Genomic DNA, 22,389 nt, shown 5'->3' on the forward strand with positions numbered 1-22,389 from the left:
TTCACCATGACAGCTGATATCCAACATAAAACAGGGAAAAAAATACATATATATATTTACAGGAAAATAACCTTGCTAAACCTTAATTCCACAAGTTCAATCCAAAATGGATTTACTAAATGTTCCACACAATTGAATAAAAAGGTCTTTTTTTAAAAAAGATTTTATTTAAGAGAGAGAATGCACTCTCGAGCATGAGAGGGGGGAGGAGCAGAGGGAGACAGAGAATCTCAAGCAGAGTCCATGCTAAGTGCAGAGCCTGATGCCAGGCTCGACCTCACGAACCTGAGATCACGACCGGACCCAAAACCAAGAGTCAGACATTTAACTGACTGAGCCACCCAGGAACCCCAAAGATCTTTAAACTACTGTTCAAGAGGGTAGAACTGAGGCTCTGAATCAAACAAACAAAAAAAAAAACAAACAAAAAACTTGGGGCACCTGGCTGGCTCAGTCAGTAGAGCATGCAACTCTTGATCTTGGGGTCATGAGTTCAAGCTCCACGTATAGAGTTTACTTAAAAGAAAAAAAAAAGAACCCTCCATGACCTGAAGTGTCATGAACTGGCCTAAAGTAGTATTCTTCTTTAAAAAGTAGAAGTCACATCATATTGGTGGTTCCTGAAATCAATTTGGTTAACAACCAACAGTACTTAAAAAAAAATAGAACACATAATATTGAACTGTACATTTTACAGGAAAGAACTGCTTTTGTGAAACTTCTGTTTCAGTTGTACATGTGAGTATACTGAGTCACAAGTAAAAAAAGTATCTTCTTCCTGTGGATCTCCTATCTATGCATCTTCCTCTTTTGATCACTTAATTTTTGCTACCACTGTGTATTCATAGCCAAAGAAGTCCATATGTAGCAACTGCCCTAAGTGGTAGTAGCTATGGCACCAGAATCTGGTCCAGTTACCAAATCAAATAATTCTTACCATGTCAACCACTAATCAGAGTTTCTGATTAGCACAAGAAAGCCTGTTTTCCCAAACTGAGATGAAATAATTCTAACGAAGAGTAAATTATCGATGCATTAAATACCTAGGATACCAAGTACAATTACTGTACAACTTTTAAAAATAATAAGAGGTTTTAAGATCCCACTCTCATTAACATAAACATAAACCTGGACTCCACTGCCAGAAACCCAGCCTGGGAACCCCTATTTTAAGATTATCTATCTCCAGACCAGTAAGTAGGTCCTGGGATGAATAATCTACCCTAAAAAAGATCTGATGCGTAATATGTCACAGAAATTTCAGGGGACCTACATGAATGGTAAACAAGACCAGTCACAAAAATGATCATGGTCTCTTTTTCTTCACAGCCCAATCTCTAATAATATGAATCCTGAACAAATCAGGAGCAATTATACTGAGATCATTCAGCTGTTTAAAGAATAAACAAGAAGATAGCTGTTTAAAAAAGTAGTTTTTAGGGGTGCCTGGGTGGCTCAGCGTTAAGTGTCTGCCTTCGGCTCAGGTTGTGGTCTCAGGGTCCTGGGACCAAGCCCTGCATCGGGCTCCCTGCTCCATAGGAAGCCTGCTTCTCCCTCTCCCACTCCCTCTGCTGTGTTCCCTCTCTCACTGTATCTATCTCTGTCAATTGAATAAATAAAAAAAATAATAAAAAAGTAGTTTTTAAAAGTTCACATGATTCATGGGACACCTGGGTGGCTCAGTTGGTTAAGCGCCTTCCTTCGGCTCAGATCGTGATCCCAAAGTCCTGGGATCGAGTCCCACATTGAGCTCCTTGCGCAGTGGGGAGACTGCTTCTCCCTCTGCCTGTGGCTCCCCCTGCTTATGCATGCGTGCACGCTCTTTCTCTGACAAATAAATAAAATCTTTTAAAAATAAATAAATAAAAATAGATTCTGTATCTTGACTGTGGTAGCAGTTACATGAACCTATTCAAAAGGTCATGTGCTGTATACTTTATGTGACTTTCTTGAAATAACAAGATGACAAAAATGGAGAACAGATCAGTGATTGCCAGGAGTTAGGGATGGGGGACAGGTGTGACTATGAAAGGGGAACTACTGTAGTGATGAACTGTATCTCAACTATGGTGGTAGATACACAAATATATACATGTAACGAAACTGCAGAGAACTCACACACAAAAGAACAAGTAAAACTCAGGAAATCTGTGTAAGATCTAGAGACTAAATCAATGTCAATATTCAACTTGTGATACTGTACTACAGTTTTCCAAGTTGTTACCACTGGGAGAAATTAAGTAAGGTACACAGATCATTCTGTATTATTTCTCACAAATGCACGGAATATATAAATTAACGTTAAGAAAAAAAAGTTAACATGAGCAATTCACTAGTTGGTAAAAACAAACCACCCATGCTGAGAATACACATACGAAATAGTAAACTAAAAAGATAAGCATTTTAAGGGGCGCCTGGGTGGCTCAGTGGATTAAGTGTCTGCCTTCGGCTCAGGGCATGATCCCAGGGTCCTGGGATTGAGCTCCACATTAGGCTAGCAGGGAGTCTGCTTCTCCTTCTCCCTCTGCCTGCCACTCCCCCTGCTTATTCTCTCTCTGTCAAATAAATAAAATCTTATAAAAAAATAAGCATTTTAAGACTGCTACCATAAACTCGCTGATAACTAAACTGGACACTAAAGATCCATTTTTTTTTTTTTATTTGAGTGGGGAGAGGAGGGAAAGGGACAAGCAGACTCCCTGCTGAGTCGGAAGCCTGACGCAGGGCTCAACCTTACCACCCTGAGATCATGACCAGAGTCCAAATCAGGAGTCGGTCACTTAACCAACTGGGCCACCCAGGCACCCAAAGATCAATTTTAATTAACTCTCAGTGTAGGAGTTGCCCAATTTTTATAGCTTTCAGCCAAAGATTTAACTGCATAATTCTTAAGCAGGCTCCACTGCATATTTAAGCTGAAAAAGTTACTGAAACATTTTAGTGGATACTGCACTGGACCAGTTTAATGCATGTTACTTGATACTGTACCTGGGCTTTTAGATATTTTAAGGCTCTCATCTTCATTCTGATTTAATTTTCTATGCCAAAACCTAAAAGCTAACTTTTATATATAATCCATATATGACTACAATTCTGGCTGCCAACTTAGTTAGAAAGTAACAATTCAATATTTCAAAAGTATGATTCTGGGATAAAGAAACTTGTACCATCAACTGTTTTCAATGGAGATAAGGTCAGTGGTTACTGAGTGTGGTTTTTATCCTTGTCATTAGAATACAGAGCAAGAGAGCTTTTCCATTTTTATGCTGTTTTTTAAAATGGATTATATTAACTTATCAGGTATTTAAACCAATAAAAACTGAACAAATTAATTCTTACTGGATTACTGAATTCATCTTTGCAAAAATTAACCAAAACAATACAGCATTTTCTAGATAAAGTAAAGTGACCTCTTAAACTAGGAATAAGGAATTCAAAGATTTAATCATGAGCTGAAACCAGCTTTCCCAAAGCCAGGCTTTAAAGCTCTCACCTTCATTCTGATTTAATTGTATGGGATATGAATTGGGAAGCAGAGATTTTTAAAAGCTCCCAGATGATACTTAAGTGCAGCAAAAATTTGGGAAACAGAGCTCCACAGAGACAGTGCCAGGGCAAGTGAGAGCCAGAAAGACACTGGGCGACTCTGTACCTCGCTGAGGAAAATAATTAAACATGGGCAAAGAAGATCCTAAGAAGCCGAGAGGCAAAATGTCATCATATGCATTCTTTGTGCAAACTTGCCGAGAGGAGCACAAGAAACAGCACCCAGATGCTTCAGTCAACTTCTCAGAGTTTTCTAAGAAGTGCTCAGAAAGGTGGAAGACCATGTCTGCTAAAGAGAAAGGAAAATTTGAAGACATGGCAAAGGCGGACAAGGCTTGTTATGAAAGAGAAATGAAAACTTATATCCCCCCTAAAGGGGAAACAAAAAAGAAGTTCAAGGATCCCAATGTGTCTTTTTTTGTATAGTTAACACACTACTGAATGTGTCTTCAGATAGCTCTGTCCTGGTGGTATTTTCAACAGCCAGTAACCTTGCCTGGTACAGTATGGGAGCTGTAAATTGGCATGGAAATTTAAAGCAGGTTCTTGTTGGTTGGTTATATATGGGATGGTAGTTTTTCATCTTCAGTTGTCTCTGATGCAGCTTCTACGAAATAACTGTTGTTCTGTTAACTGAATACCACTCTGTAATTGCAAAAAAAAAAGTTGCAGCTGCTTTGTTGACATTCTGAATACTTCTAAGTAAATACAATTTTATCTAAAAAAAAAAAATTGGGGAAACACCAGACATCCAAGTAACTTGGATAGCTTACTTCTGAAACAGTTTCCTTAGAGTAGCAAGGTCCTAAACTTTTTATTTCAGGACACCTTTACTTTAAAAATTGAGCATTCCGGATGCCTGGGTGGCTCAGTTGGTTAAGCGTCTGCCTTCGGCTCAGGTCATGATCCCAGGCTCCTGGGATCAGGCTACCTGCTCAGCAGGGAGACTCCTTCTCCATCTGCCTGCCGCTCCCCCCTGCTTGTACTTAAGCTCTCTCTCTTCGACAAATAAATAAAATCTTAAAAAAAAAAAAAAATTGAGGATTCCAGGGCACCTGGGTGGCTCAGTAGGTTAAGCATCTGCCGTAAGCTCAGGTCATGGGATGGAGTCCCGCCATCAGGCTCCTTGCTTGGCAGGGAGCCTGCTTCTCCCTCTGCCTGCAGCTCCCTCTGCTTGTGCTCTCTCTCACAAATAAATAAATAATATCTTTTAAAAAATTGAGGATTCCACCAAATTTTTGTTTATTGAGATATTTAGACATTTGCCATTTAGAAATTAAAACAGAAAACTTCAAAATATTTTATATGTATTTAAGACAATGATAAACCCTCCTTTCACAAACATGATGCCAAAGACAAAGAAGGAAGCCCCTGCCTCTTCCAAAGCCAAAGCCAAAGCCAAGGCTTTGAAGGCCAAGAAAGCAGTGCTGAAAGGCAGCCAGTCACAAAAAAAGATCCACCTATCAGCAACATTCCAACATCCCAAGACACTACGTCTCCAAAGGCAGCCCAAATATCCTCGAAAGAGCACCCCCAGGAGAAACAAGCTTGATCACTATGCCATCCTTAGGTTACCCCTGACCACCGAGTCAGCCATGAAGAAAATAGAACACAACACACTTGTGTTCACTGTGGATGTTAAGACCAACAAGCACCAGATCAAACAGTCTGTGAAGAAGCTCTGACACTGACGTGGCCAAGGTCAACACCCTGATCAGACCCAAAGGAGAGAAAGCATATGTTGGACTGGCTCCTGACTATGATGCTTTGGATGTTACCAACAAAATTGGGATTGTAAAGAAAAAAAAAAACTGGGACCATCTAAACTGAGTCCAGCTGGCTAAATCTAAATATACAATTTTCACCATAAAAAAACAAAAATAAAAATAAAAAATGATAAACCCATTACAGTAATTATTTCCCCTTCCCCAAAAACTAGTAGAAAGAGTGACATTTATTTTTTACATTTGTTTTCATATCTCTTTAATGTCTAGCTTAATTTAATTGAAATGGCTAGATTCTCATGTCTGCTGCATTCAACCTGTTGCAGTATGTTATTTGGGTTGAAGTATAAATATATGTACTTACACAGATATGTATTTATTTGTAAAAAGGAAATGTATTTTAATAGCCTTCTCAGAAAATTGTGAATATTAATATTCCAACAAAATCTGACAATGTGGCATCTAAAAATCACATCAATAAGGGGCGCCTGGTGGCTCAGTCATTAAGCATCTGCCATAAGCTCAGTTCATGATCCCAGCGGTCTTGGGATCAAGCCCCACATCAGGCTCCCCACTCAGCGGGGAGTTTGCTTCTCACCCCCCACCCCTGCTCGTGCTCTCTCACTTTCTTAAATAAATGAAATCATTAAAATATAAAAATTAAATAAATCACATCAGTAAGCTTTTAGTACTCGGTTACATTAAAGTGCATTTGTTTATTTTGCACATTGGAACTTTTAACCACACATGACTTTACATCATGCACTGATCATTTAGAAAACACTGGTTTCACAGAACTATACATATCATCTAACTCACATTTCTTATAAAACAAAATAATCATTTTTATTAAAATCACCATTGGTCTTCAACTAACATCTTTAATTAAGATAGAAGTGTTAAAGTATGTGTAGAAGCATATGGGAATAGCAGTTTACTTAACTCACTGAAACCAGAGTATTTTTTTTTTTAAGATTCTATTTATTTGAGAGAGAGAGAGAGAGCATAAGCACAGGGAGGGGCAGAGGGAGAGGGAGAAGCAGACCCCCTGCGGAGCAGGGAGCCCGATGTGGGGCTCAATCCCAGGATCCTGAGATCATGACCTGAGCCGAAGGCAGACGGTTAACTGAGCCACCAGGCACCCCAAAACCAGAGTCTTTATTAACCATTGTTTAAGTAACATCTTCTTCTCATTAATACATACGTGTGTTTGTAAACATGTATAGAGGCGTATGGGAACAGCAGTATGCTTAATTCATTTGAACTACACTGTGTTTAATGCATCCTTCTTTTATTACGGCACCAGTTTGTAAACGTATGTGTAGATACATAAGGGAACAGCCGTATGCTTAACTCACTGAAACCACACTGTGTATAAACCATCTTTCAAGTAACATCGTCTTTCATTAATATATATGTATTTGTAAATTTGTATGTAGAAGCATATGGAAATGGTCCTGTGCTTTCCTCTTCGAAACTACACTGCATATAAAGTGTCTTTCAAGTAACATTTTCATTTATTAAAATATAAGTATATGTAAACTTACATGTAGAAGCATGTGAGAACAGCCATATGCTTATCTCACTGAACCTACACTGTGTGAAAACCTTCTTTTTCAAGCAACATCTTCTTTCATTAAGACACAAGTGTTCATAGACGTATATGTGGAAGCATATGAGAAATAGACCCGTCCTTAAAAAAATAATAATTTTAAAAAGTAAGAACTATTAATTACTGGGAAACTCAATCTCAAAGGCAGATACAAGTGTTCAAAACTTGTATCTCCTTACAAATCAATTTTTATCACTAACAAATACTGACAATTGTTTCCGTTGCACACTCTACCTACATTCCCCTTCAAGAAAAATACCTGCCACATACTCGTTTGAATGCCATGGTTTATCATTCTTTTCTTTTAAATTCATTTAATATTGGGGCACTTAGGTGGCTCAGTCATTAAGCATCTGCCTTCCGCTTGGGTCATGATCCCAGGCTCCTGGGATCGAGCCCCACATCGGGCTCCCTGCTCAGCAAGAAGCCTGCTTCTCCCTCTCCCACTCCCTCTGCTGTGTTCCCTCTCTCGCTGTCTCTGTCAAATAAATTCTTTTTAAAAATAAATAAATTCATTTAAAAAATTGTGATGGAAGTATTTTTTTAAAGCAGTATGGCTTCTTTCACTCAGCAGTATGTGTTTGAGGTCCCACCATGTCTTTTCCATGAGTTGATAGCTCATTTCTTTTTAGCACTAATATCCCATTGTCTGCATGTACTACTTTATCACTGAAGGACATCTTGGTTGCTTCTAAATTTTGGCAATTATAAATAAAGCTCCTATAAATATTCATGTGCAAGTTTTTGTATAGTCATATTTTCAACTCATCTGGGTAAATACAAAGGAGGAAGAGGATTCCTGGATCCTCTGGTAAGAGTACGCTTAGTTTTGTAAGAAACTGACAAACTATCCAAAGTGGCTACACCATATTGCATTCCCACCAGTAATGAATGAGAGTTCTTATTGCTCCATATTCTCACCAGCATTTACTACTATCGGTGTTTTGGATTTGAGACATTCCAATAAGTGTGTAGTGGTATCTCGTTGTTTTAACTGACAGTTCCCTGATGATGTGTCATGTTAGGCATCTTTCCATATGCTTATTTGACATGTGTATATTTTCTTTGGTGAGGTGTCTGTTTAGATATTTTGCCCATTTTTTTTTTTTTTTTGGTTAATCTAAGCTCTACACGCAACATGGGGATCATCTCACAACCCCAAGATCAAGAGCCACATGCTTGGGACACCTTAGGTGGCACAGGTGGTTAAGCGTCCAACTCTTGGTTTTTGCTTGGTCATGATCTCAGGGTCTTAGGATCGAGCCCCACAACAGGCTCCATGCTCAGTATGGAGTCTGTTTAAGACTCTCTCTGCCCCACCCCTCCTGCTCGCACACTCTCCCTTAAATAAAATAAATAAATCTTTAAAAAAAAAGAAAAAAGAGGGGCACCTGGGGTGACTCAGTCAGTTAAGTGTCTGCCTTCAGCTCAGGTCATGATCCCAGGGTTGTGTGATCAAGCCCAGCATCGGGCTCCCTGCTCAGTAGGGAGTCTGCTTTTCCTTCTCCCTCTGCCTGCCGGTCCCCCTCCTGTGCTCTGTCAAATAAATAAATAAAATATTAAAAGAGAGAGAGAGAGAGAGAGCAACATGCTCTACCAACTGAGCCAGCCCATTTTTTAATCAAGTGCCCCTTGCCCACTTTTTAATCAAGTTGTTCATTTTCTCAGTTAAGTTTTAAGAGTGCTTTTCTTTTTTTAAAGATTTTATTTATTTATTTGAGAGAGAGAGAGAGAGAAGGGAGCAGCAGAGAGAGGGAGAAGCAGGCTCCCTGCCAAGCAAGGAGTCCGATGCAGGGCTCCATCCCAGGACCCTAGGATCATGACTGGAGCCAAAGGCAGACACTTAACCAAATGAGCCAACCAGGCGCTCTGTTTTAAGAGCTCTTTGTATATTTTGGATAACAATCCTTTATCAGATATATCTTCTGCAAGTATATCTTCTCCCAGTTTCTTGCCTGTCTTCTCATACTCTTGGTTAACTTGGTTCTAAAATTACATTCACCAAAAAGTGAACTTTAGAACTTAGAACATTTCTAAGTTTTGACAAATGCACAGAATCACAGAATAACCACAATCAAGAACCCTGTTATCAATTTCCTACCACTACCCCTAGTCCCTGGCAACCATGTTGCTTCTGTTTCCCATCACTGTACTTTTGTAGAATGTCGTATGAACAGAATCACACACTGTGTACCCTTTTGAGTATGGCATTTTTCATTTAGCATAACACTTCTGAGATTCACCAATGTTGTCCCAAGTACCAATAATTTCTTTTTTCTTGTTGAATTCTATGGATATACCAGTTTGCTTATCCATTCACCAATTCAGGGACACTTTAATTGCCTATGGCAATTTGAACAAAATTACTATTGACAGTCATGTGTAGGTTTTGTGTGAATGTTAAGTGTTCATTTTTCTTGGGTAAATATCTAGGACTGAAACTGTGGGGTCATGTAAGTTTATATTTAACTTTATGGGAAACTGCCAAAAGATTTCCCAAAGTGGCTGTATCATTCTGCATTCCCACTAGCAATGTAATGAAAGTTCCAGTTGCTCTACATCTCCATTAATACTTGATATTGTCAGCTAGGGAGAGAAGGGTTGTTTGTTTCTTAGTCATCCTAACAGATAAATAGTAGTTATCTCATTGTGGTTTTAATTTGCATTTCCCTCAAGACTAATGATAGAGCATTTTTTTGGTTCTTACCACCCATATATCTTATCCAGCAAAGTTTCTGTTCAAATCTTTTGCCCATTCTTTAATTGGGTTGTTTTCTTATTGTAGAGGTTTTTTTCTTTTATTAAAATTTTATTTTTTATTTATTTGACAGAGAGAGGGAGGGGGAGAGAGAGAGAGCACAAGTAGGGGGAGCGGCAAAGGCAGAGGGAGAGGGAGAAGTGAACTCCCCAGTGAGCAGGGAGCCTGACATGGGGCTCAATCCCAGGACCTTGAGATCATGACCTGAGCTGAAGTCAGAAGTTTAACTGACTGAGCCACCCAGGTACCCCTAGAAAAATTACAAAGATTTTTCTCCTTTGTTCTCTTCTGCCAATTGTATTATTTTACATTTTACATTTAGATCTCTGATCTATTTGAGTTCATTTTCATATCATGTGTAAGGGATGGTCTGAAATCCTTTTTTCTCATATGGTGTCCAATTGTTCCAACTGCATATGCTGAAAAAGACTATCTTTTTTCGGGACGCCTGAATGGCTCAAACGGTTCAGCATCTGCCTCCGGCTCAGGTCATGATCCCAGGGTCCTGGGATCGAGGCTTGCATCGGGCTCCCTGCTTGGCGGGGAGCCTGCTTCTTCCTCTCCCTCTACTGTCCCCCTACTTGTGCTCTCTCGCTGTCAAATAACTATCTTTTTTCTACTGAATTGCTTTTACACCTTTGCTGAAATCAACTTTTACTTTATGTGCATCTACCCTCAATATCTTGATTACCGTAACTTTACAGAATGCCTTGAAATCAGCTAGATTTCAGATCAGATTCTCCAACTCTGTTGTTCTTTATCAAAAGTGATCTAGCAGTTTGTATTCTTTTGCCATTTTATAATTTTTTAAAAGATTACCTATAAAAATGTTGCTGAGATTTTTATCTCTATGGACCAATCTGAGGAGAAATTACATTTTAACAATACTCCATCTTCAAACCACAAACAGGTAATTCTCTACAATTACTTAGGCCTTCTTTGATTTGCTTCATCCATGTTTTGTAGTTTCAGGCACACAGATTCTATACATGCTTTGTCAGATTTATACCTGGTTCTGGCGCTATTTAAATGGAACTGTGTTTTACTTATTTCCATTCACATTGTTCACTGCTAGTATAAAGAAATACAATTAATTTTTATACACTGTCCATTTATTCTGCAACCTTGCCAAATTCACATGTCGGTCCTAGAAGCTTTCATATAGATTCCTTGGAGTTTTCTGCATAGGCAATCATGTCATCTGCAAATAGGGGCAATTTACTTCTTTCTGTTCTAAAAGCTTTGTTTCATTTTCTTGCCTTATTGCACTGTTCTCAGTCTTAAAGGAGAAAGCATTCAGTCTTTCATTATTAAGTATTCTCTATTAAGTATGACATTAGCTATAAATTTTTATAGATGCCCTTCATCATGTGAAAGAAAAATGCTTCTATTCCTAATCTATAAGAATTTTTAGCAAGAAAGTATTAAGAGGGGTGCCTGGGTGGCTCAGTCAGTTAAGCATCTGCCTTCAGCTCAGGTCAGGATCCCAGAGTCCTAGGATCAAGCCTGCTGTCAGGCTCCTGGCTCAGTGGGGAGTCTGCTTTTCCCATTCCCTCTGTCTGCCTCCCCTCCCCCCATCGTGCTCTCAGTCTCTCTCTCTCAAATAAATAAATAAAATCTTAAAGAAAGAGACTGAGAGAGAAGAAAAGAAAAGAAAGAAAGAAAAAGAAAAATTAAGAATTGGGGCACCTCGGTCGCTCAGGTGTTAAGCGTCTGCCGTCAGCTCAGGTCATGATCCCAGGGTCCTGGGATAGAGCCCCACATCGGGCTCCCTGCTCAGCAGGAAGCCAGCTTCTCCCTCTCCCACTCCCTACTTGTGCTCCCTCTCTCGCTGTGTATCTCTCTGTCAAATTAATAAATAAAATCTTAAAAAAAAAAAAAGAATTTGTCAGGGGCACCTGGGTGGTTCAGTCAGTTAAGTGCCTGCCTTTGGCTCAGGTCATGATTCTGGGGATCCCAGGATCGCACAGATCCAGGATCCAGCCCCACGTCAGGCTCCCTGTGTCGGGCTCCCTGCTCAGCAGGGAGCCTGCTTCTCGTTCTCCTCCCCACTCGTGCTCTCTCGCCATCTATCTCTGTCTCTCTCAAATAAATGAAATATTTAAGAAAGAATTTTTGTCAAATGCTTATTTGTCTACATAGATGATAATATGGCTTTTCCTAGTCTATTAATATAGTTAATTAGCCTGACTTTCAAATGTAGAACACCCCTGCATTCCCAAAATAAATCCCATTGGTCATGATGTATCATCCTTTTTATATATTGTTGAATTTTAATTACTACCATTTTGTTGTGACTTTTACATCTATGTTCATGAAGGATACTGGTGTAGCTTTCTTTTCTTGTAATATTTTAATCTAGTTCTATATCAAGCCCCATACAATGAGTTGATAAGTATTCCTTCTAATATTTCCTGAAAGAGATTGTACAGAATTGATATTATTTCCTCCTTAAATGTTTGGTAGAATTCACCTGTGAAATAATCTGAATGGACCTCAACTTTCCTCTAACGGAAGGTTTTTAACTATGAATTCAGTTTCTTTAAGAGAAGACTATTCTGGTTATCTGTTTCTTCTTGAATGAGTTTTGGTAGTTTGTTCTTTGAAGGAAGTGATCAATTTCACTAAAGTTGCCACATTTTAGCCATAGAGTTGTTCATGTATTCTCCTACTATTATTTTAATCTATAAGATCTGCAGTGATAGCCCCTCTTTCATTCCTGATATTAACTTGGGCTCCTCCCTATCCATGCCCTGCCTCTATTTCAACAGTCTTTCATCCTTCCAAGTAAAAAATAGGTTCCATGGAAAAAGTGAATATTAACATTACAAAATTTCCTCAAGGGAACTGTAATACTTCTGTAAGTCGCAAAAGTGGTTTATCCACACTTCCCACTTCATCACACACTATGCGTTAGTCTGCTTGGCTTGCCATAATACACTACCACAGATTGAGAGGCTTAAACAAAAATTTATTTTCTCACAGTTCTGGAGACTGAAAATTTGAGACCAGGGTGCCAGGTTCCTGGCTTACAGAGAGCCACCTTCTTGGTATGTCCTCATATGGCAGAAAGAGACAGCACGTTCTCTGGTGTCTCTTCTTATAAGGGTGCATCAGGAGGCCCCTATCTTCATTCCCTCATTTAAACCTAATTATCTCCCAAAGGCCAAATCTCCAAATCCCAACATATTGGTAGTTAGGGTTTCAACATATGAATTTTACAAAGACATGATTCAGTCCACAGCATGCTATATTTAAAAAAAACACATACTCAAGGTAGGTGGGAGAATGGGTGACTTAAGTGATGGGGTTTAAGGAGTACATCTGTCATGATGAGCACTGGGTGATGTATGGAATAGCTGAATCACTATATTATACACCTGAAACTAATATAACACTGTACGTTAACTATACTAGAACTAAAATAAAATAAATTAAAACATATACTCAAGGCTTGACATATAACTATTTTTAATGATTCACCAATGACATTTCAAGAGAAACTGGCTTTTTTCTTCTCAACCACCAGTGTGAGGTGGTAGTAAACATACAATGACTATTAGTACAGTTTGGTACCACTGCCCTGAACCATGCTAAGGAGCCAGCAGTTTTATCCATTACTACTTTCACACCATAAGTAGAAATGTTAACACAGTAAAAGGCCTAATAATATCTTAGTATAATCATGAAAGTAGTTCTGAGGGGTGTCTGGGTGGCTCAGTCAGTTAAGCACCTCAGGTCATGATCTCGGGGTCCTGGGATCAAGCCCTGAGTCATGCTCCAAGCTCAGCGAGAGTCTGCTTGTCCCTCTCCCTCTGCCCACCCCCGCCCCCACCCCTCATACACTCTAATAAATAAAATCTTAAAAAAAAAAAAAAAAGATGGAGCGCCTGGGTGGCTCAGTTGGTTAAGCGACTGCCTTCGGCTCAGGTCATGATCCTGGAGTCTGGGATCGAGTCCCGCATCAGGCTCCCTGCTCAGTGGGGAGTCTGCTTCTCCCTCTGACCCTCCCCCCTCTCATGCTCGCTCTCTCTCATTCTCTCTCTCAAATAAATAAAATCTTAAAAAAAAAAAAGAAAGTAGTTCTGACCTGTTTTAAAACTCACCACTGCCATACAGTTAAATTCAAATAACTAGCACAGAAAAAAATTTCACAAACTACGAAGTATATTAGCAATTTAAGGTATTATTACAAATTATTCACAAGAGCTATAACCAACACTGGAAACTTGACCCATTCCTAAACTTTCCAAATTCACTTATGAAAATGACAAAAGCTATGCTTTTACCTTATAAATATAAACCTTAGAAGGAAATGGAAAAATCTACAGACTCTAAAAAAGAATAAATAAAACTATCTTGGTTGGCTATCCTGGTTGTGATGAAAACAAACGAATGAATAAAGCAGGACAGTGGTGCTACAAACACACTCATGTTTGTATATGCTTATACACTTATAGAAAAATATACCAGAAACTTTACCAGTGAGTCTATCTCGGGAAGGGAACTAGATGACTTAATGTAAGGGTGAGAAGAAATTTAGTCAACACTTTTGAATGTTAGACCATCTCTTAAATGTATTACCCCCCAAAATAAATGAAGTTTCCCAAAAATAAATGAGTTTGTTTCACTGGTAATAGTTAATGTTTTGGGATACATTAAAAACTCAATTTAAAACACTGTAGGGGCACCTGGGTGGCTCAGCCAGTGAAGCATCTCCCTTCGGCTCAGGTCATGATCCTGGAGTCCTGGGATCGAGCCCCGCCTCGGGCTCCCTGGTCTGCGGGAAGCCTGCTTCTCCCTCTCCCACTCCCCCTGCTTGTGTTCCCACTCTCACTGTGTCTCTGTCAAATAAATAAATAAAATCTTTAAAAAAATAAAAATAAATATAAAAAACACTGTAAAATTTCACCCTCTTACTCAACTTGGCAAATAGAAGCCAAAATTCAGTTGTTTTTAAGAATATATTTTTCTATTCCAGCATACATGTATATAACCTCTCTAAAGCAATAATACGATCTCTTTTAATGACCAGATATTATTCATTTATAAATGACAAAAATATAAATTCAGCTGCTTATTCTATGTTGGATTAAGATTTCAACCATAAACCTGGGATAGTTTTAACTGGAAGCTCTGTAAGACTGAAAAACAACATGCCTGCTATCCATATGATAGGTCTCTCCAAATGGAGAATTCAGTCCAATACAGTATGTTTAGAGAACTGACAATCAGCTTCACCATTACATTATTTCAAATACACAAACAAGGCAAAAGCCTAACATTTAATCTATTTGGAACACTTTTTTCTTTAAATACTTTTAACCAAAATTAATTTTACTTTTTTTAAGATTTATTTCTGAGAGTGAGCGAGTACTGGAGTGCAAGCGGGGGGAGGGGCAGAGGGAGCAGGAGACAGACTCCCTGCAGAGCAGAGAGCCTGACACAGGGCCTGATCCCAGGACCCTGAGATCATGACCTGAGCTGAAATCAAGAGTTGCACACTCAAATGACTGAGCCTCCCACCACACCCCCAAAATTAATTTTAAATGGAAAATACGACTGTCAAAAAAAACTGCTGTCCTTTCATATGTGCTTATGCGATACTGAGAGGAAAAGAGGAAAGGGATACCTAGTCTAGATTATGACACTAAAGAGACATAACTAACCTTGATGGAACCCTGATTTTTTTTTTAAGATTTTATTTATTTAACAGAGAGAGAGAGAGAGCACAAGCAGGGGGAGTGGGAGAGGGAGAAGCAGGCTCCCTGCTGAGCAGGGAGCCCAATCTCAGGGCTTGATCCCAGTATTCTGGGATCATGACCTGAGCTGAAGGCAGATGCTTAACCGAATGAGCCACCCAGGCGCCCTGGAACCCTGATTTAAAAAAAAAAATTTTTTAAACAAGTGTCAGCAAGGATGTGGAGAAAAGGGATACCTTGTGCACTGTTGGTGTGAATGTAAATTGGTGAAGCCACTATGGAAAACAGTATAGAGGTTCCTCAAAATATTAAAAACAGTAACTACTCTATGACCCAGCAATTCTACTTCTGAGTATTTCTCTGAAAAAAAAAAACAAAACTACTAATTCAAAAAGATATGCACCCCATGTTTACAACCTCCCAAGTGTCCACCAACAGATAAATGGATAAAGAAAGTGTGCGTGTGTGAATTAAGAACTGCAGTATTATTTGGCCATAAAAAAGAATGAAATTTTGCCATTTTTGACAACATAGATGGACCTTGAGGACTAAGTGAAATAAGTCAGACAGAGAAAGACAAATACCGTATAGGTGAAACTTACATGTGGAATCTAAAAACAAACAAAAATAGCCACACACATAGACTTAAGAAAACAGATTGGTGGTTGCCAGAGGCGGGGGATGGAGGTGGGAGACATGGGTGAAGGGGATCAAGACGCACAAACTTCCAGTTATAAAATAAGTCATAGGGATGTAATGGACACTATGGTGACTCTAATTAATAATTCTGTAGTGCAGGGCGCTTGGGTGGCTCAGTGGGTTAAGTGTCTGCCCCAGGTTAGGCTCTCTGCTCAGCAGGGAGGCTGCTTCTCCCTCTCCCTCTGCCTACCACTCCCCCTGCTCGTGCTCTCTGTCAAACAAATAAATAAAATCTTTAAAAAATAATAATACTGTAGTGCACATCTGAAAGTAGCTAAGAGTGTAGATCTTAAAAGTTCTCATCACAAGAAAAGAAACTTTGTGACTATGTAAGGTGATGGCTGTTAACGAAATCTGTGGTGATCATTTTGCAATACACACAAATATCAAACCATTATGTTGTACACATGAAAATGATATAATATTTTATGTCAACTATACCTCAATTTTAAAAATATAGTGCAAAAAAAGTTATAAAAAATAATTTATTGAATTTATACAGTTCAATTTGGTAAACTGGGTAAATAAAATTAGGTAAATAGGGGTGCCTGGGGTGGCTCAGTTGTTAAGCGTCTGCCCTCGGCTCGGGTCACGATCCCAGGGTCCTGGGATCGAGCCCCGCATCAGGCTCCCTGCTCGGCGGGAAACCTGCTTCTCCCTCTCCCACTTCCCCTGCTTGTGTTCCCTCTCTCGCTATCTCCCTCTATGTCAAATAAACAAATAAAATCTTTAAAAAAAAAATAGGTAAATAGAATTGACCTAGCTATGGCAGATAAACAGAATAAGAATTAATATTAGGTAATTATTGCTAATTTTATCTTCTTATTGCTACTGTGGTAGAGAAAATTTCTTCATTCCTACTGATGATGACCACTGAGATTTTTATTTTTATTTTTATTTTTTATTATGTTCAATTAGCCAACACATAGTACATTAGTTTTTTTTAACATTCTTTTTTTTTAAGATTTTATTTATTTGAGAAAGCGAGAATGAGAGAGAGAGCACATGGGGGGCGGGGTCAGAGGGAGAAGCAGGCTCCCCGCCAAGCAGGGAGCCCGATGCGGGACTCGATCCCGGGACTCCAGGATCATGACCTGAGCCGAAGGCAGTCGCTTAACCGACTGAGCCACCCAGGCGCCCCAGTACATTAGTTTTTGATGTAGTGTTCAGTGATTCATTAGTTGCATATAACACCCAGTGCTCATCACAACACATGCCCTCCTTAATACCCATCACCCAGTTACCCCATCCCCCACCCCCCTCCCTTCTGGAACTGAAGAGGAACTGAAATCTCTAATGAAGCTGCTATGTGTATTTATGAATATTAATGAATAAAAACTGCTTGGACAGTTTACCTTTTTTTAAGATTTATTTATTTGACAGAGAGAGAAAGCAGGAACACAAGTAGGGGGAGTGGGAGAGGGAGAAGCAGGCTTCCCATGGAGCAGAGAGCCCGATGTGGGGCTTGATCCTAGGATGCTGGGATCATGACCTGAGCCGAAGACAGACGCTTAACGACTGAGCCACCCAGGCGCCCCTGGACAGTTTACCTTTAAAACATGTCTCGTTGCTGGATATCTGAATTGGTTTTTTTTGATTGTTGGGGTTTTTTTTTTAAGATTTTATTTATTTAATTTTAAAGAAAGGAAGAGCAAGCACACAAGCAGGGGGGAGAGACAGCGGGAGGGGGAGAAGCGGACTCCCTGCTGAGCAGAAAGCCCCAATACGACACGACGGGGCTCTATCCCAGGACCCTGGGATCATGACCTGAGCCCAAGGCAGACGCTTACCCGACTGAGCCACCCAGGCACCCCATATATTTGAATTGTTTGAAAACATATCCTACTAAAACTCAAATCGCACTGATCATCATTGTACATAAAGCTTTAAGTAAAAAGAATCTTTGCTGCCTTGGGTGAAAAAAAAACACTTCTTCTAGGCTGTATTTTAGTTTACTTGATTATTAAGAAAAGGTTAAATGCCGGGGGCACCTGGGTGGCTCAGTCGGTTAAGCATCTGCCTTCGGCTCAGGTCATGATCCCAGGGTCCTGGGATACAGCCCCACGTCAGGCTCCCTGCTCAGTGGGGTAAAAAAGATACACAGCAAAGTTGTACCACTCTAATACTCTTTGTAACATCTATTTGCAATGCCTCCACAGAACACCTAAATCTTGGGGGTAGGGGATATGGTATCACTAGAGCACAAAGAACAAGAAACTAGGAAAGCTAAATTGGCCTCTATTTAGGGCTCTGATAACTTCCTTGCCTATCCTGGAGAAATTTTTGACACTTTGATCTCTAAAGGAAGGAATAAGATGAAGGACCACTAAGGGTGCCAGGGTGGCTCAGTCAGTTAAGCGTCTGCCTTTGGCTAAGTCATGATCTCGGGGTCCTGGGATCAAACCCACATTGAGCTCCCTGCTCAATAGGGAGCCTGCTTCTCCCTCTCCCTCTTCCCCTCCCCACTGCTTGAGCGCTCTCTCTCAGTAAATAAAATCTTTTTAAAAAATAAATTTCAGAAAACCATTCTATGATTTAATAGAGATCAATGTAGACAAATAAAATATTGTTTTGCAAAAAGTCTTTCAGTCAAGTTCACAGGCATAAGCAACCAGAGAGAAATAACTAATAACTTCTGTATATCTATAACATGGAATTTTATAATCACTAAATATCTTGAAACATTTAAACTACACGATCCAATGTTAAGTGGAAAAATCAGATTGTAAACAATTACTTTAAAAGAACCGTATGCTTTTGTGCAAAAGCCAAAAAATAGGTGCTTGCTTCAGCAGCACATACACTAAAACTGGAACAATACAGAGAAGATTGGCATGGTCCCTGCACAAGTATGACATGCAAATTCATGAAACGTTCCACAAAACAACACAAAACAACAAAAAAAAGCTCCCCAAAATGGAAAGGAACATAAAAAGAAAAAAAGTAACAATGCATGGGAGTTACAGTAATATTTGGCTGTCTTCTTTATACCTTCAGCTTTTCCAAGCCATCCACGACAGATATGGATTACTTTTATAAGAAGGTAGGAGTGATGTTTTTCTTTTTTCTTTTTTTTTTTTGTCCTTTCAGGTATTTTATTTTATTTATTTGACAGAGAGAGACACAGCGAGAGAGGGAATACAAGTGGGGGAGTGGGAGAGGGAGAAGCAGGGTTCCCACGAAGCAGGGAGCCTGATGCGGGGCTCCATCCCAGGACTCTGGGATCATGACCTGAACGGAAGGCAGACGCTCAACAACTGAGCCACCCGTAGGCGCCCCTGATGTTTTTCTTTTTAAAATACTCTTCTGAAATCTCCAACTCTGCCAGATACTCTCACAACCATTATTAGTAGATTCCTATACTGATGTTCTAAATTATTTTTGTTAATTTGTGATTATGCTCAATTTATTCAGCAGTCTTTGCACTCCCAAAATATACTATGCATAATCCTTGAAAACACATATCTCACTGGTAAAAAGCCACATGTCTATCTTTCTGCCTAAATCGCAGTTTCCATGTAAGCAAGAACTGAATGTTTTTATTTTTTCTTAAAGATTTTATTTGAAAGAGAGCATGCATGCCCCAGTGTGCGCACATCCGCGCGGGCACACAGGCGCACAGGCACACAGTGGGGGAGGGCCAGGGGGAAAGGGAGAACCAGGCTCCCCGCTGGGATCAGGACCTGAGCCAAAGGAAGATGCTTAACTGAGCCACCGCGCCCCAGGACTGAATGTTTTTAATCTCTGTATTTCCAATGTCTTGCATGCCGCCTGGCACATATAAAAATTGTCACAGATATCCATTAAAATATATACTAACAGAAAATCACCATTGGAACACCCAATAATACTTGCTGCATACAGGTTCCACCAATGGATGCTAAAATTAGTGGACAAAAGTTTGAGAGCAGTATATTTACATAATTTCAAAGTATCACCTCCAAGATACTTATTAGTTACAAAGGAAAAAACATTAACTATGCAGTACAGAGGATCAGCAAAGTATTTGCTCACAGGGGTGCCTGGGTGGCTCAGTCAGTAAGCATCTGCCTTCAGCTCGGGTCAGGGTCCCAGGGTCCTGGGATCGAGCCCCACATCGGGCTCTCTGCTCAGCGGGAAGCCTGCTTCTCCCTCTCCCACTCCCCCTGCTTATGTCCCCTCTCTCGCTATGTCTCCCTCTGTCGAATAAATAAATAAAATCTTAAAAAAAAAAAGAATTTGCTCACAGAACATTAATTTTTCTGTTTGTATATTACAAGGAATGAGCTAAGAGAATTTTCACCAAATTGAAAGGGTATGTTCAGGGGCGCCTGGATGGCTCAGTTGTTAAGTGTCTGCCTTCAGCTCAGGTCATGATCCCAGGGTCCTGGGATCAAGCCCCGCACTGGGCTCCCTGCTCGGCGGGAAGGCTGCTTCTCCCTCTCCCACTCCCCCTGCTCGTGTTCCCTCTCTCGCCGTCTCTCTCTCTCTCTCTCGCTGTCTCTCTCTCTCTCATCAAATAAATAAAATCTTTAAAAAATAAATAAAAAATAAAAATAAGAATCTTAAAAAAAAAAAAGAAGAAAGTGTATGTTCCAGATAGTCTAAACTTAAAATACAGAATACCTGTTGCACATACAAAATAAACCTTTTGGGGGAGTGGGGAAGACAATCCTTGAGATACACAAAGAGATAAAGTTCATTTGCCAGAATAACTGTAACAGAGACAATTAATTAATGTTAATAACCCTCTTAACTATCAAGAGACATGTCTTCTTTGTTAAGACTCTTGGACAGAGAAAGCAAATGGTGGTTTCAACTACCGCTCAACAGGTTGGCAGAGCATAGAGACTTGATCTGCTACTGAAATACTTCTCTGAGAAAGTCTTAAAAAGAGTGTATGAGGATACCTGGGGGGCTCTGTCTGTTAAACTTCTGACTCTTGATTTTGGCTCAGGTCATGATCTCAGAGTTGTGAGATGAGGTCCCAGTTGCTAGGCTCTGTATTGGGCAGGGAGTCTGCTTATCTCCCTCTCTCTCTGCCCCTCCCCCCATTAACAGACGTGTGCGCCTCCACGCGCATCGCGCACAAGTCGCGAGTCTCTCAATCTTAAAAAAAAAAAAAAAAAAGAGGGGCTCCTGGGTGACTCAGTTAAGTGTCTGCTTTCGGCTCTGGTCATGATCCCAGGGTCCTCGGATCCAGCCTGGCATCAGATCCAGCCTGACTTGGATCCAGCCTGACTTAGGGCTCCCTGCTCAGCAGGGAGTCTGCTTCTCCTTCTCCTCCTGCCCTTTCCCCCTGCTTGTGCACTCTCTCTCCCTCTCAAATAAATTAAAAGAAGAAATCTTGGGGTGCCTGGGTGGCTCAGTTGGTTAAGCCGCTGCCTTCAGCTCGGGTCATGATCCCAGAATCCTGGGACCGAGCCCCACGTCAGGCTCCCTGCTGCGTGGAGAGCCTGCTTCTCCCTCTCCCTGCTACTCTGCCTACTTGTGCTCCCTTTCTATCTCTCTATTAAATAAATAAATAAAATCTTTTTTAAAAAATCTTTAAAAAAACAGTTTTTTGGGGGGGCGCCTGGGTGGCTCAGTTGGTTAGGCAACTGCCTTCGGCTCAGGTCATGATCCTGGAGTACCGGGATGGAGTCCCGCATTCGGCTCCCTGCTCAGCAGGGAGTCTGCCCTCTGACCCTACCCCCTCTCATGTTCTATCTCATTCTCTCTCTCAAATAAATAAAACCTTAAAGTTTTTTTATTTTATAAATTAAAAAAATAAAAAGTGTGTGTATGAAAAATTAAAAAGCAGGATGACCGCTCTAAATAAACAAGATCAAGGATACAACCAAATGGAACACATAAACCTTGATTATTAGGTCCTGGGGTTTGAAAAAAAAAATATCAAAGACCATTTGAATGTAGACCAGATATTACATAATAATAGGGAACTATGGCAAATTTTCTTAGATGTGATACTGCATGTTGCTACTGCATGCTGAATGAAGCATTATGTAATGATGTCTGCAATTACTCTCAAATAGTTAAAAAATATGTATATACATATGTATGAATGCAGAGATAGACTGTTACAGGTTTAATTACCTCCCCTCCTCAAAATCACTATGCTGAAGTCCTAACCCTCCGTATCTTATTGGGGAATAGGGACATTGCAGATGTCGTTAGTTAAGATGAAGTCATATGGAATAGGATGAGTCTGTAATTCAATAGGATTGGTGTCCTCATAAAAAGGAGAAATTTGGACACACGTAAAGAATGGAGTTACACTGGCACAAGCTAAGGAACTACCAGAAACTAGGAGAGCGGTCTGGAACAGATCCTTCCCTAACACCATCAGAGGGAACAAGGCCCTACTGA

The 22,389-nt window shown here is 40.0% G+C and overlaps 1 protein-coding gene and 1 non-coding gene across 9 annotated transcripts in view; one reads left to right on the forward strand and one right to left on the reverse strand.

Moving 5' to 3' along the window:
• Window positions 1–22,389, reverse strand: part of WDR33 (WD repeat domain 33) — a 108,859-nt gene that overhangs the window by 69,693 nt on the left and 16,777 nt on the right. The window contains exon 2 of one of the 8 annotated variants that reach the window (XM_073885527.1): window positions 8,274–8,418. The exons of the other annotated variants lie outside the window; for them this stretch is intronic. The gene's annotated coding sequence lies outside the window, so the exon portion shown is untranslated. The remainder of the gene's footprint in view (window positions 1–8,273; window positions 8,419–22,389) is intronic. 8 annotated transcript variants of the gene reach the window in all.
• On the forward strand, window positions 18,821–18,927 carry LOC112813209 (U6 spliceosomal RNA). Its single transcript, XR_003205472.1, has one exon. It is a non-coding gene; the product is annotated as a U6 spliceosomal RNA (small nuclear RNA).

Source organism: Callorhinus ursinus, unplaced genomic scaffold (genome assembly GCF_003265705.2).
Source record: "Callorhinus ursinus isolate GAN/ISIS: 27379988/994484 unplaced genomic scaffold, GSC_fseal_2.0 scaffold2, whole genome shotgun sequence".
Classification (NCBI taxonomy): Eukaryota; Metazoa; Chordata; class Mammalia; order Carnivora; family Otariidae; genus Callorhinus; species Callorhinus ursinus.